Source organism: Berghia stephanieae, chromosome 1 (genome assembly GCF_034508935.2).
Source record: "Berghia stephanieae isolate SIO BIC M18660-M18661 chromosome 1, UCSD_Bste_1.3, whole genome shotgun sequence".
NCBI classification, from domain to species: Eukaryota; Metazoa; Mollusca; class Gastropoda; order Nudibranchia; family Aeolidiidae; genus Berghia; species Berghia stephanieae.
Genome location: NC_088360.1, coordinates 137,336,538 through 137,350,526, shown reverse-complemented (window position 1 = coordinate 137,350,526; position 13,989 = coordinate 137,336,538). Strand labels below are relative to the sequence as shown.

General features: G+C 35.7%; 1 long non-coding RNA gene across 3 annotated transcripts in view; it reads left to right on the top strand.

Annotated features, from left to right (window-relative positions):
• LOC144963321 (uncharacterized) overlaps positions 1-13,755 on the top strand; it is a 14,398-nt gene extending 643 nt beyond the window's left edge. Inside the window, exons 1-5 of one of the 3 annotated variants that reach the window (XR_013643615.1) lie at positions 4,214-4,552; positions 6,431-6,601; positions 6,929-6,999; positions 10,026-10,201; positions 12,178-13,755. This is a non-coding gene — a long non-coding RNA (uncharacterized LOC144963321). Of the gene's footprint in view, positions 1-4,213; positions 4,553-6,430; positions 6,602-6,928; positions 7,000-9,991; positions 10,202-12,177 lie in introns of those variants that run through there. The other 2 variants (XR_013643614.1, XR_013643613.1) reach the window with 2 other exon arrangements.
• The last annotated feature ends 234 nt before the right edge of the window (positions 13,756-13,989 follow it).

Genomic DNA, 13,989 nt, shown 5'->3' with positions numbered 1-13,989 from the left:
CTTCTGTATTTTAGAGAGAGAGAGAGAGAGAGAAGAGGGGGGGTGTTATGATGATTATCTTATCTGACGTTAACAAAAAGCAAACAAAAATGTAAATGTATCACTCTCATGTCCATCAAGTCCATGTGCCAGTAACTTCGGGTGAAAATAATGTTATAATGATTTTGATATGTTACTGCTACCCACCTGGACATCGAAAAGCTTCTTGTAATATTAGACCATCCTGCCGTTTTAAGTGCTAAAAGTAGATAAACACTTTTAACTGTAGTATTAATACTAATTGCTTAGGATTAGTAATTAAATTCACTCATTGCCTTATCATCATGATAGGTAACAGGTTCGTGTCACATCTTCCACAATGTGTAGCCCTAATTTTCACCTTAGTCTAGTTCATGGAACATTGACATTGTTTTTACAACCAATCAGAATAATTCTATTCTTCTGAATAAATATTTCATTCTGGAATTAAGAATGTTTATTATAAAAATAAAAAAGAGAAAGAAAAAAATTAACATTAACATTATGATAACTTCCTACTTTAAAAAAACAACTCATCTAATTATTTACCTGATACATTTTCACAAAATTCATACACTATATAGTTCATAATTTATAATCTACATTTTCGTCTGTTCATGATTTTTTTGCTGCCAAATAATTATACTCCAGACCATAATTATCTAACGTATCCATTGCATACTGCACTATCTCAATTGTGATTCCATTAGTCATCAACAATAAGACAAATGGTAGAAATACTCTCAGTTTAAAAAAAAAAAGCAATAGAAATAGTTTTTCAAAGATTTATTATTAGAATTACTCATAAACATGGATGGCAAAAAAATAACAATAACCAAGGCCTAAGTGACGTCAACTTCGTTCTATCTATAGAATAGCATCCCTGGAAACATTCGAAAATGGACTTGAGTCTCATCTTTTTCGATCATGTTACGAAGATATATATGGCCAAAAAGATTTTTACAAAGATTAATAACCCAACAATTTTTCTTTGTGAATTTCTATTGGACTCTGTATCAATAGTTTCTCACCTTCATATCATTGTAATCGTAGCCATCGTTAACTTATAGATAGTGTGCGCTTGGCTAAGAAACTCACAACATTGCCAGTATAACGGGCCAACACACGAAACTATGTGTTACTTGAACGTTTATTGTCTGGTTAATATAGATAGTATGCAGATGACGTCACTCAGGCCTTTGTTCTTGTTTTTGCCATCCGCGTTTGTGAGTTGTTCTCACTAAACTGTATTAACCAGACTATAAAAGTTCATGGTTACACAGAGCTTGTGTGTTGGTCCGTTATATTTCCGGATGGCAATGTTGTGAACTCCTTGGCCAAGCGCATTCTATCTATAGTTTAGTGAGAATAACTCATAAACGGGGATGGCAAAAAGCAATAACAAAATCCGAGTACGTCAACATCATTCTATCTATAACCTGACATAAACGCATATCTGATTAATACAAATTAATATCGAACAACTCATAAAAATGGCTGACTAAGAACAATAACATTAGCTGAGTGACGTCAAAATTCGTCAAAGATTATAAACCACATATCTTGACAAAGGAATCCTTAAACGTGTACCTGCAGTCCTTACTATTTAACTCAAGTACTAATCTGCCTAAATCTGGAGACCGGAAAAATTACTGAACAAGAATAAATATGTTACAGCTTCATGAAAAGGACAAAATACATAACAAGGACCATTGTGAGCTCAATTCTTTCTTCAACTAACAGCAACAGGATTTAATTTTGTTGTTGGCTGAAGAAGGGTTTTGGCCAGAAATAATTTTATTAATTTTTTATTTTTAATCTTGTTAAAGATATTTATTTTCATTCTCGGCTGCTTATAATTTTACTCAAAGTCCGGTTATTTTCAGCTGTATATCAGTTGCACATTGTCCAAATGTTCATCCGAACTGAGACATGTCTTTATTATTGTAGTTTTGAGAGACTTATTTCATCAAATCAGGATTGGATTTTATAATATGTGTCATCACGATCGGTACACCTTTGTTTGCACAACACGAGCAAACATTCCGGGTAGGGAGGCAAGGCTAATTGCTTTGACCGATCTGATTACTCCCAGATCGTATGGACCATTGAAAATTGCAATAAATTGGAATACAAGCAAATATTTGTCATATGGGCTAGGGATCACTGTCTCCAGCTAAATTGGTGTTCCTCTCAATCATCAAAAGAGATAAGCGCGTTAAATCCCTTTTAATAGGAATTTTTAGAATGAGAGATACTGATTTGATAATATTTTGTTTCAAAATGTGATGAAGAGATTAGAAAGGGAATGGTCCCGTCATTTTGAGTTTTTTACTATTTTTGTAAAATTGACATGATGAAAGCAAAGTAAACAACATGCTTTGATTTGCATCTTTGACTGACATAGATTTTTTATTCTATACAATTTAATTCCGCTGTGCCGTAGAATGATAAGCCAACTTCATGATGTTGCTCTACCATCAAAAACCTTCCGGCAGTGATCCTTATCATCATTTTAAAAAGCTTCACCTTAGTGCACAAACGGGTTGCGCCTAATGTATTACGGCATAGCCACCATAGAGTTTATCAGCGAAGAGATCTTTTATGATTTCCTTTGAGGAGAATTTTCATATCTTAAGCATACACTGATTTACTTAGTGGAAATGGGAGGTCCTCATATTACACGACGTCAAGCTCATATGACATGGGTGAGGTTGTAATGGATAAAGACTGAGAGGGTGTCAGGGTTTTCGGTCATTGTTCTCAAACCTTTCAAAGTCTGTCACTTGTGGGAAAGGTGGAAAATATTCAACCTCAGATCTCCTCATGTCAATGACATAGATTTGATGATATTGGCTCCCCTACCAACATTCAAAATGGATGAGTGTTTGCACTGTCGACTCAGCTATGAAGACATGAAGGCAAACAGAGCCAGAGTTGACTGATCACCTCAACCCCCCCCCCCCCCCTTCTCTCTCTCTCTCTCTCTCTCTCTCTCTCTCTCTCTCTCTCTCTCTCTCACACACACACACACACACACACTCACACAGACACACACACTCACTCCCTCTCTTCTCTATCTCTGACTCGCTCTTTCTTTCTGTCTTTCTCTCTCTCTCTCTCTCTCTCTCTCTCTCTCTCTCTCTCTCTCTCTCTCTCTCTCTCTCTCTCTCTCTCTCTCTCTCACACACACACACAGACACACACACTCACTCCCTCTCTTCTCTATCTCTGACTCGCTCTCTCTCTCTCTCTCTCTCTCTCTCTCTCTCTCTCTCTCTCTCTCTCTCTCTCTCTCTATCTATCTTCTCTCTATTTTCTCCCATCCCCTTTTCCTCAACGCTTTCTTATTCCATTATGATTTTTTTCTTTTCTTAAGTGATCCTCGCTTGATCTTGCCAAGATACTGAAAAGAACTATATACTTTAGATAAATCCAACTTTGTGTGGTTTAGGAGACCATTTGGATTGACTAGCCTTGTTTACTTAAATGAATGTGGATTGAGGATTAGATTTCATCCCCCCCCCCCCCTCTACCACTTATTTTTATTTTCTCTACCGCTATCTTTCTGTAAACTTTATAGAGATGTTTTGTATTGTTGTTGTTACTGTTGTTGTTATTATTATTATTATTATTATTATTATTATTATTATTATTATTATTATTATTATTATTATTATTATTATTATTATTATTATTATTATTGTTTTTATTATTTTATCATCATAGTCAATCATCATCATTATTATTATTACTGTTATTGATTATTATTATATTATTATTATTATTATTATTATTTTTATATTATTATTATTATTATTATTATTATTATTGTTGTTGTTGTTGTTGTTGTTATTATTATTGTTATTTTTATCATCATCATCATCATCATCATCATTATCATCATCATCATCATTACCATCATTATCATCATCATCATCATCATCATCATCATCATCATCATCATCATCATTATTATTATTATTTTTTAGATCTTGGGGTAAAAAGAAAATCCAAAAACCAATTGAGTGATATATTATTGTCGTTCCAAAAAAAAAGAAAAGAAAAAAGGACTAAATAGGTTATTATGATACTTAATGAATATTTTCTCCTCTTACTTTTACATTTAGATCTTTTCTTCTTTACCAACTCTAACAATTAAATAGAGTTTTTTTTTTTCCTTTTTACACCACAGAATCATTGCGGTCAGTGAGCAAACACATGAACACAGCCAACCCTTTATCAGTTCACGTTTCTCTAATGAAAGGAAGGCCTGCCACGATGGAAACTTTGGGGACTATGTCAACAGTTTTAATTGGCTGGAACATTGAGTTTCAACCTGACCTTTAACCCGTGGACTCGGGGATTGATGTTTTGCCGACGACATAATCAATGCAGTGAGCTTGGCTCCTGGAACGTTAATTATCTCGCCCACCCAGAGTTTTGGGACGGACTCATATTCCTAGGAAAGCATGCAAGAAAAGAGTTTCCTTCGGCAAACAGGACAAATCCACCCTGATGGGAACAATACGTGGTAATAATACACACTCTCATAGCATTCAAACCTCTCCAAAATACACCCGTACACACACATGCTAACACATACAAATATACACACACACACACACATACACACACAAAGACTTTTTGAAGTTTTGGTAGAGAATGCAACTTAAAGTGATATGTTAGGCCAAGTTCCTTTGATGTTAAAAGCTTTCTCGTATCATTTTGGGATGGTAAAATAATGTGTTTTGTCTTTTTTTTTTCTCTATCGTTTACTTATAACTTATATTTCACTTGGTCAATCAACCCAGTATTTAGATTTCAGACACAAATTTGGGAAAGCTCTGTGAGCTTGTGTTTGATTATCCCGATGCATTGTGATCTAGTAACCATGATTACTCAAAGCAAAAGATTGTTGTTAGTTGTAATTCATCTAAAACAAATATTACCCCCCACCCCTTTCCTGTCAATAATAACATGTTCCAAGTGATAAACTTCCTACTGTGTCAATGTGGCAGTTTTAAGAAGCCACAAACTAGTCACATTAATTGAATGCTCTTGGATTCACTTCTTAAGCTTTTATATAGCATGTTATCCACTAAATGTACTCTAAGCGCTTTACAAGGTCCCTAGCCAACAGCAACATTTAACATGTAGGACGAGATATAGTGCCTGGTTTTTTTTTTCAGACAGAGACAATGCTGTTAATGGCCAGGTACTCATTTTTACACCTGAGTGCGGTGAAAGAATGTGAGTAATGAGCCTTTTCCAAGGACTTAACTATACACCACTCAGAGCTTGACTTGAACCCTGGACCTTCCGATCCGAAGGCGAGTGTCATACCACAAGAACACATAGTTGAACTTCTGTTCCTTGTTCAAACTCATCCCTTCTGTTTCCCTTTTTCTTGGGCACTTATTAGCTAGATTTAAAATCTTTTAACCATCCTTTTATTTTCCTTATATCTGATGCAGTGATGACCTAATATTGTCACAAGAGGATTATAAACCTGGGAAAAAACAACAACAAAAATAAACATGTTTACAATACCAAATAAAAAACTTAATTATATCAATTTGACATCTATTTTCTATATTATTGCCCCTACTTACTTTGTTATTTTGAAATATAACAATTAACTAATCCCTCATATGATCATCTATTTCTACATTGTTGTGCTTGGATCAAGATACTGTTGTATGTGACAAAGGACACGTTCATCCCAACTCTGATCATTCTTGTTTTTGCTTGATTATCATCAAGATCAGAAAACGCCTCATCAATTCAGTTATCCGCTTCCACATTTTAATCAAATGATGTTAGTCAATGTAATATTTTACAAGTACTTGTAATACGAATGTTACAGTGGGAGAGAGGGATACAGCTCTTAATTTGAGGATAAATGTTTTTGTCCAAATATGAATAAATAAATAAATACACAAATAAATAAATAAACTTACGTATAAGCTTTGTCAAATTCTGCCCCATATTATGGTTATTATTTTCTTTTTCCCAATTCTGATTTTAACATCATAAGCTTTCGTTACAAATGAGCAAAGAGAGATAACCAAGTAAAAGTTTAATTACATTTGAAATAAGATCTCATTCATATACCGGTGCAGAAAATTACCATAATAATAAAATTAAATTTTTGAGTTTGTTTTTCTCAAAAAACATTTTTTTCTCTCTCCGTTTCAAAAACAGACAAGAACAACTTTTATCTATTGCTAGCATGCTAGTTTAACTCAGATTTCCTAATTTAGATTTTAAATTTGATTTTCAGTGTGTAATCCAGTCGACATAAATCCGAGCTTTTAATAATTGTTTATCTGATTTTTTTAAAAATAGATAAAGTGTGTGTTTTTAAATGATATATAATCTACTTCCTCACCATCTTGTCTCCTCACAGATTCATCAACTGTCAAGGTCAGACATGTGTAAATGCTAGGGGAGACGCAGATTGATGTGCTGTTATTGATTGGTTTTTTTATGACCTTTGCCCTCTTTGCGTCAAGGAGAGCAAGCAAAGATTTAATATAACTCTCCTATAGCACATAGGACGACATGGAGTGAGAGATGGGTAAGAATATTTGCTTATTAATAAGACAAAAGTTGAAATGATTTTTTTTTTAAACAAACCAAAAGAAAGTTGTTTTTTTAAAACAAACAGTAAAGTCTACATTTTGCAGTTGTATTTCATCTTCAAAGCATCTATCACGGAAATTATGTAGATTTCAGCTTAAAATTTTAAGGGGAAAAGTAACACATAATTGCACATTCTTATTGAAAACTATTCAATACGTACTATAGTTGTGAGATGCAAACTTTTGACTCCTAAAATATTGGATTGATGTGCAATTCTTGTCTTTTTATTAAGTAATTCTTATGCCTCATGTTATTCTACCAGTATGCAAGTGGCTAGGTCTGATTAAGATTATGTGGAAAGTACTTTACAGTAACCAGAGGCCTCTTTGTAAGGTAACAAGCAATTGTAATTATATGGTTTAAGGTACAGAAATCAGGTTAAACACAAGGCTACAGTTCTCTTCATAACTGGCAGTCGTTACAATGCAAAAGAGTCAACCTTTTCTCAGTATTTCAGATCTACCATCATCAGGGGTGACTTTGCCTCTCGGACTGACTTTGCCTCAACCGCTTTGGAGCATTTTGAGTATTCTCTGGCTTGTTGCTGTTATTTTCCTTATTAGATGACTTGATTTTTTATCAAAACAAACAGCTGTTACAAAACTAAGAATAATCAAGTTTGTCCAAATCTATAGAGGCAAAGTCACCCCTTAAGGCAAAGTGACCCCAGTTGACGGTATCAGACTCATGAAGCATGAGTTTATCCCAGTTTATGTAGCTTTCATTGGATCCTTACAAGCTTTCTGTACAGTGCTAAACAATCACAGAATACTGCTTGCCATTTACCAAATCACTGCTGGATGGATAAAGGAGTCGGAGAAAATTTTTCATTTTGTGGTCTAGTGGTATGACACTCGCCATCAGACCAGTAGGTCCCAAGTTCGAGTCTTACTCAGTCTGTACACATGTGTAAAATGATGACCTAGCCGTTAACAGCATTGTCGCCTTACAGGCATCATGTCTTGTTCTATAAGTTAAGAGGTGCTTATGGCTGGGGACCCTTTTTAAAGCGCTTTGAGCACTGGATATTGCTCTATATAAATGCTTAAGTTAATAAATTAAGTTATTTGTGTGTTGAGTACTTTACCAATTGTGTCATCAGAGGGCGCCTCCCCGCCTCTCACCCCCTATCTCACCCAATGCTATTGTGTTACAGACAGATTCATGTCTTAAAATAGGCAGTGCGAATTAATACCCATTCTTATATTGATTTTGCCACTCGATATATCAGTATGATCTACTTTGATTTTCCTGTTACTTGGGGTAAAAAATTAATAATTTTCTACATAATTTCACATGGAGCTGTACTCTATGAACCTTAAGTGATTCTTTGATCTATATCTTGATCATTGTGATCAGCTTTCTCTTCACCACAACCACGACTTTAATCCTTTAATGGCGAGACTTAATTGATTTCAAAGAATTGATCTCAAATCTTAATTTTACCCCATAGTTCATTGTGTTATAACTGCAGTCCTAAATCGTTATGACCAAGACAGGAGTAAATGCAAGTGATGCAGGCATCATTAACGCTGTCTTCTGTTCTTTTAAGTGGTTCTAATAGCTAAATTGATAGAACACTCTCTTCATACATACAAACAGACTGGCATCAATCTGGATTTTTTCCTGACCACCTTGTACTCTCAGCAGTCATTGGGTTGCTGGGTCTAAATTAGATCAGATGGAAAGTGCTTTCCAATAGACTAACATCCTGTCCAAAGGGTAGTAAGTAATTATGACACTCTGTTCAATGCTATAGAAACCGAGATAAACTCCAGCTCTATGGGCCTAATGATTAAAACAGACTTCTACTGTTCTCTTGGAGAAAATGATAAGATCGGATGCCAGGTTACATCACATCACACTGTGCGGCTATGTGGTCTAGTGGTATGACACTCGCTTTCGTATCGAAAGGTCCTAGATTCGAGCCTTACTTGGCGCATAGTTGAGTCCTTGGATAAGGCTTTTTACTCACATTCTCTCACCGTACTCAGGTGTAAAATGAGTACCTGACCGTTAACTGTGTTGTCTCTGTCTGAAATAAATTGTAATATCGCCTAACAGGCGTCATGCCCCATCCCACATGTAAAATGTTGCTGTTGGCAGGGACCCGTTGTAAAACGCTTTGAGCATATGTAGTGGATATTGCGCTATATTAAAGCTCAATCACACTCGAACCCTGCCTGTAAGGGTTTAAAAGTCTGGCTATTTGCCCGAGTGGATAATCTCACAACCCTTTCATGACAATGTTAGGTCACCGACATACTTAGGAATGTAATTTGATTCCAGTCTTCTACCTGGCAGTGAGCCCACATTCAATTGTCTGGTCATGTTTGGACGATCAGGTTACCCCGTAGGTTCTTAAGTGCACAGTTATTTCCCCTTGCCGCTGGGGGTTAACTTGTTTTCAACCGTCACGTACCATATTTTAAAAAAGTTGGATGGATCCATTTACGTATCTTCAAAGTAAAGAATTATATAATGTTTTGTAGGTAGTTTTTATAAATCAGAAATGGCCTTTTACATAAAACTTTATTTTTTTATGAAATACCTATGTCTACTTGGTGATGGATTTTTATCTATTTTTTTTGTTTGTTTGTTTAGATTTTCAGAAGCGGTGATCTGTAATGTTTACACAATTATTTTCCCCTGATATAACTTCATCCCACCCAGTATATTTCAAGTTTTGCGAATAGCCTTTCAACATATACTTTACAAGAGTTATGTTATAAACATTCCATATCTATTCTTCAATATAGAATATTTACAACATTATTTTCCACTTTTGGTCCCTCTGATATGCTTTCATCCCATCCAGTATGCATAAATTTTAGCGAATTGCTTTTCTATACCTAACGAGAGTTTTCAATATAAAATGTCAACATAAAATAAAATCAGCCGAAGACATTTTGTCTCTAATATCTATGGCAGAAGACTACTGCATGTCCGAATTGTATGACAAGGAGGTGAAAGGCATTGAGTCAAGTCAAGTCATAGATCCTAGTCCAATTTAGATTCCATGATTCAGATGTGCGCCTATGTGGTCTTGTGGTATGACACTTGCTTTCGGATCAGAAGGTCCTGGGTTTGAGCCTCTCTCAGTGCATAGTTGAGTCCTTGGAAAAGGCTCTTTACTCACATTCTCTCACCCTACTCAGGTGTTAAATGAGTACATGGCGTTAACAGCGTTGTCTCAGTAATAAAAAAATGTAATATAGCCTAACAGGTGTCATGTCTTGTTCTATAGGTTGCATGTTGCTGTTGGTCAGAGATCCCTTGTAAAGCACTTTGAACAAATTTAGTGAATATTGCGCTATATAAATGCTCTAATTTGTTTTTCCGATCCCATTGTTCTCCAGAACGAATTTGTGACCAATCACCTCAAAAGGGTACTATGTCTGGTTGAACCTGATACTTGTAATTGGAATGAGAATAAATTTTGCCTTCATGGTGTGGAGAGTGAAGGGTCCTGATTGTTCAGTTGGTAAAGCACTCACTTCACATACAAAGGGACCACGCAAGACATTGATCCCAGGTGAAGTCCAGATTTTTATCTGACCCCTCTGCGATAGATAGTGTCCTATCTAAAGAGTAGCAAGCAATAGCTATTGTCTGTAGAAATATTGTTCATTTTGACGTAATACCAGATTGGCACAGTGGGTGACAGTTAAAATATTTTTGGATAGATTAAACCACTGTTATGCCTCGTTTATATTGTTGGCAATCTGCAGGAGAGAGTGATTTAATATTCTCTATGGAAAGTTTTTTTTTTCTATGATAAAATATTATAATTATTTGGCTAATTTTTTATATAATAATAATAATAATGATGATGATAATATAATAATAAATAATAATAATAATAATAATAATAATAATAATAATAATAATAATAATAATAATAAATGGCATTTATATAGCGCTTTGTCACAGGCTCTAAGCGCTTTACAGTGATATAAAACAAAACATATTACAGTGAGACAAGTGTGAAGGAAACGTGATACGAATTGAATTTAACAACAACAAAAAATGAAAATAATATTGCAACATTATGACGTAAAAAGATAAAACTTTAAGCGAGATTTGAACGTTGTCAACGAATAATGATTAGTTGTCGGGAGAGGAGGGGGGGGGGGAGTAAATTTGTTTGATGGTTCCAATGAGAAAAATGTTTTGCATTTTTTTAAAAATTGTTTTTGTTCCCTAAAAGTCAACAAAATATGCTATACCTTTATCCATAAACTTTAAGATGTTGCCATTTACTCATTTTTTGCTTTAGTGATCATATTCTGCTTATGAAGTTAAATAAACATTTTTTTTTAATTTATCTTTTATGTTTAATTTCAGATTTTAATTGGATTTGTGTCGTTTGTTCATTTTTCAACCATTGTACACTTCAAAGTAATGGAATGAACTGCTTCACAATTAAAAAAAAAATAAAACCAGCAAAACCAAAAAAAAAGAATTTAATTATTTTTTTTTAATTCCTTCTCATCCATCCTATTTTTTTTGAACCTATAAATGACAACAATTGTTTAATCGCCTTTAGTAACTTAAAAGGAGGAATTTATTTCATTCCAGGATGATTAGCCCACCCCCCCCCCCCCCCCTTTTTTTTTTTCCTCTTCTGCCCTACACTTATCAAACCCTTACTCTCCCCCACTTGCATCAAAGTTTACAAGAGTTTCTTGTTTTTTGTTTTTTTTTTGGTTATTTTTTCTATCCCATTCAGTAATATCTTAGGCGTCTCTACTGAACCTCTGTTCATGCAACACATATTCGTCATTGCATTCGGGACACAACTAGTCATTGGTAACGCCCACTTTATATTCCATGCATTCCTCGTTATTGGCAACTTAAAAAGGTGGAATGAATTTCATTCCAAGATCTCTCTCTCTCTCTCTCTCTCTCTCTCCATCTCTCCTCTCCTCCCTTTCTCTCTCTCCCTCCCTCTCTCCTTCTCTCCTCTCTCTCTCTCCCTCTCTCCTCCTCCTCTCTCCTCTCCTCCTCTCTCTCTCTTCTCTCTCTCTCTCTCTCTCTTCTTTTTCTCTCCTCTCTCTCTCCTTCCCCCCTCTCTCTCTCTCTCTCTCTCTCTTCTCTCTCCTCTCTCTCTCTCTCTCTCTCTCTCTCTCTCTTCTTCTCTTCTCACTCTTCTCTCCCTCTCTCTCCTCCCCTCCTCTCTCTTCTCTCTTCTTCTTTTCTCTTGATTCTCATCTTTCTTCTCTTCTCTCTCCTCTCTCTCTTCCCTCTCTCTATTCTCCTCCTCCCCCTCTCCTCTCCCCTCTCTACTCTCTCTCTCTCTCTCCTCCTTCTACTCTCTTCCTCTCTCTCCTCTCTTCCTCTTATCTCCCTACACTTTTCACCCTTCGCCCACCCCCTCTGTCATCAAAGATCATTTTTTTACAGTATTATCTCAGGCGTCACTTCTGAATCTGCGCCATGCAACACATATTATTCGTCATTGCATTCTCAGCATAACTAGTCATTGGTAACGCCTACTCTATATTCCAGACATACCCCAATATCCCCCCAGACACAATCCAAGGCCAGTCACTCTGTCTATAAAATCTGTGATGTCATGGAAACAGACAAGCACTATAACAACATCCTTGAGCCAAGAGCCCCTCAAGAGCCGACACAGGGAGCCAGTAAGTGGACGAAGGGCTTATCGCTTTTTTCCCTTGCCATTCCTGGCATAATTCTGGCTTTAGTTATGGAAATGTTTCCATGTCTTCTGCATTATCACCGATTTCTTGAAGTTACAGTTGTTGGATTTTCCAACCTGACTAAGATTGCATAAGTAGTCCTTCAGAACCATGAGGCACATAGGGCCGGAATGTTTATCCCAGTTTCTATCGCGTGAAACGGACCATAGGAATTGCTTGCTACACTTTGGATAAGACTCTAGACTATCGCAAAGCACTTTCCACCAGATCTAACAGACCTAGCTACCCAATCATTGATGGTGGTTGGGGGAGGGGGGAGGGGGGGGAGGTTCAGAAAAAATCTCGACTTTACTCAGCATTGATTTAATTCCCTTTGCATGTGAACTACTAAGATTGAAGAAAGCAGTGTTTATAATCTATTTTCACCTTCCTGGTTTTTGAAAGAAGTAGTTATTTAGAGCCATGAGGTAGGTACATGGAGCCAGTGTTAAACCTATTTACTATTATCTGTCATTCAAGATGGACGCTAGCATTAGCAAATGCTTGTCATCCTTTGTATAGGCCCATGACCTTTTTCAATGTACTTTCCTCTAAAACTTACTTAGACTTCATTACCGAGTTACAGGAAGGTGGGCAGAGAAGCCAGGAGAAATTACGGCTGTTCAAATCAGGTCCACACGCGTGTAAGGCGAGTATATTTTTTTTAAAAATAAAGTTTACCTAACAATAATGATAGTGATATATGATCATGATGATTGATGATGATGGGGGTGGTGGTGACGATGATGATGAAGATGGTGCTGCTGATGATGATGAAGATGATAATGCTGCGACTGCTGCGATGATGATGGTGATGGGGTGATAGTGACGATTATGATGAAGATAGAGCTGCTACTGCTGCTGCTGCTGCTGTTGATGATGATGATGATGATGATGATGATAGTACTGCTGATGATGATGATAATAATGCGGCTGGTGATGATGATGATAATGATGATCCTCCAGGAAGATTTTTAAAAATTTTGTATTGAAAAAAAAAAAAACAATTTAAAATTGGTCCTTCGCCAGTCCTTCGCCATGATGAAAATCTTGCAATTCAAATCATATTTAAACAGGGGTTATACTCAGCCTACCCTTGTCTTTTTAAGTAGGGAGATTTCATCTGATATTCAGCACTTTTTCCCCCTTCCCATTAATGATATTCTGTCTCGTGAGATTGTGCTTAGATCGTGAGATTGTGCTTAGTTTTGTTATAATTTGATAGTTTTTCAATGCCTGTTTTCTTTGTTTTATAATGTGCTTCAGGTGAGATGCGAGTGTGTAAATTAAGGAACATTTTAAAACAAGGTCAATTGAATCCTTAAAAAGATGAATCAAAATCAAAGCAGAGATAAAATGAAACAGAACAAAAAGAAGAAAAAAATCAAATTAGAAATTAAAAAAAAAAACACTTTATGATAGTCTCAGGATTTGATTGGCTGACAATAATTAAAGTTTATCGTGGGTTACTGTTCTTATGACATGTATCAAATTCACTATTGTTAGTATTGTATTCAAAACTGTCATATTTTTATGCTGTTAATATCATCAAATCAGATCTGAGAAGAAGGGGGGAGAAAACAGAAAAAAAGTAAATGTAACAGACATTTCATTATTG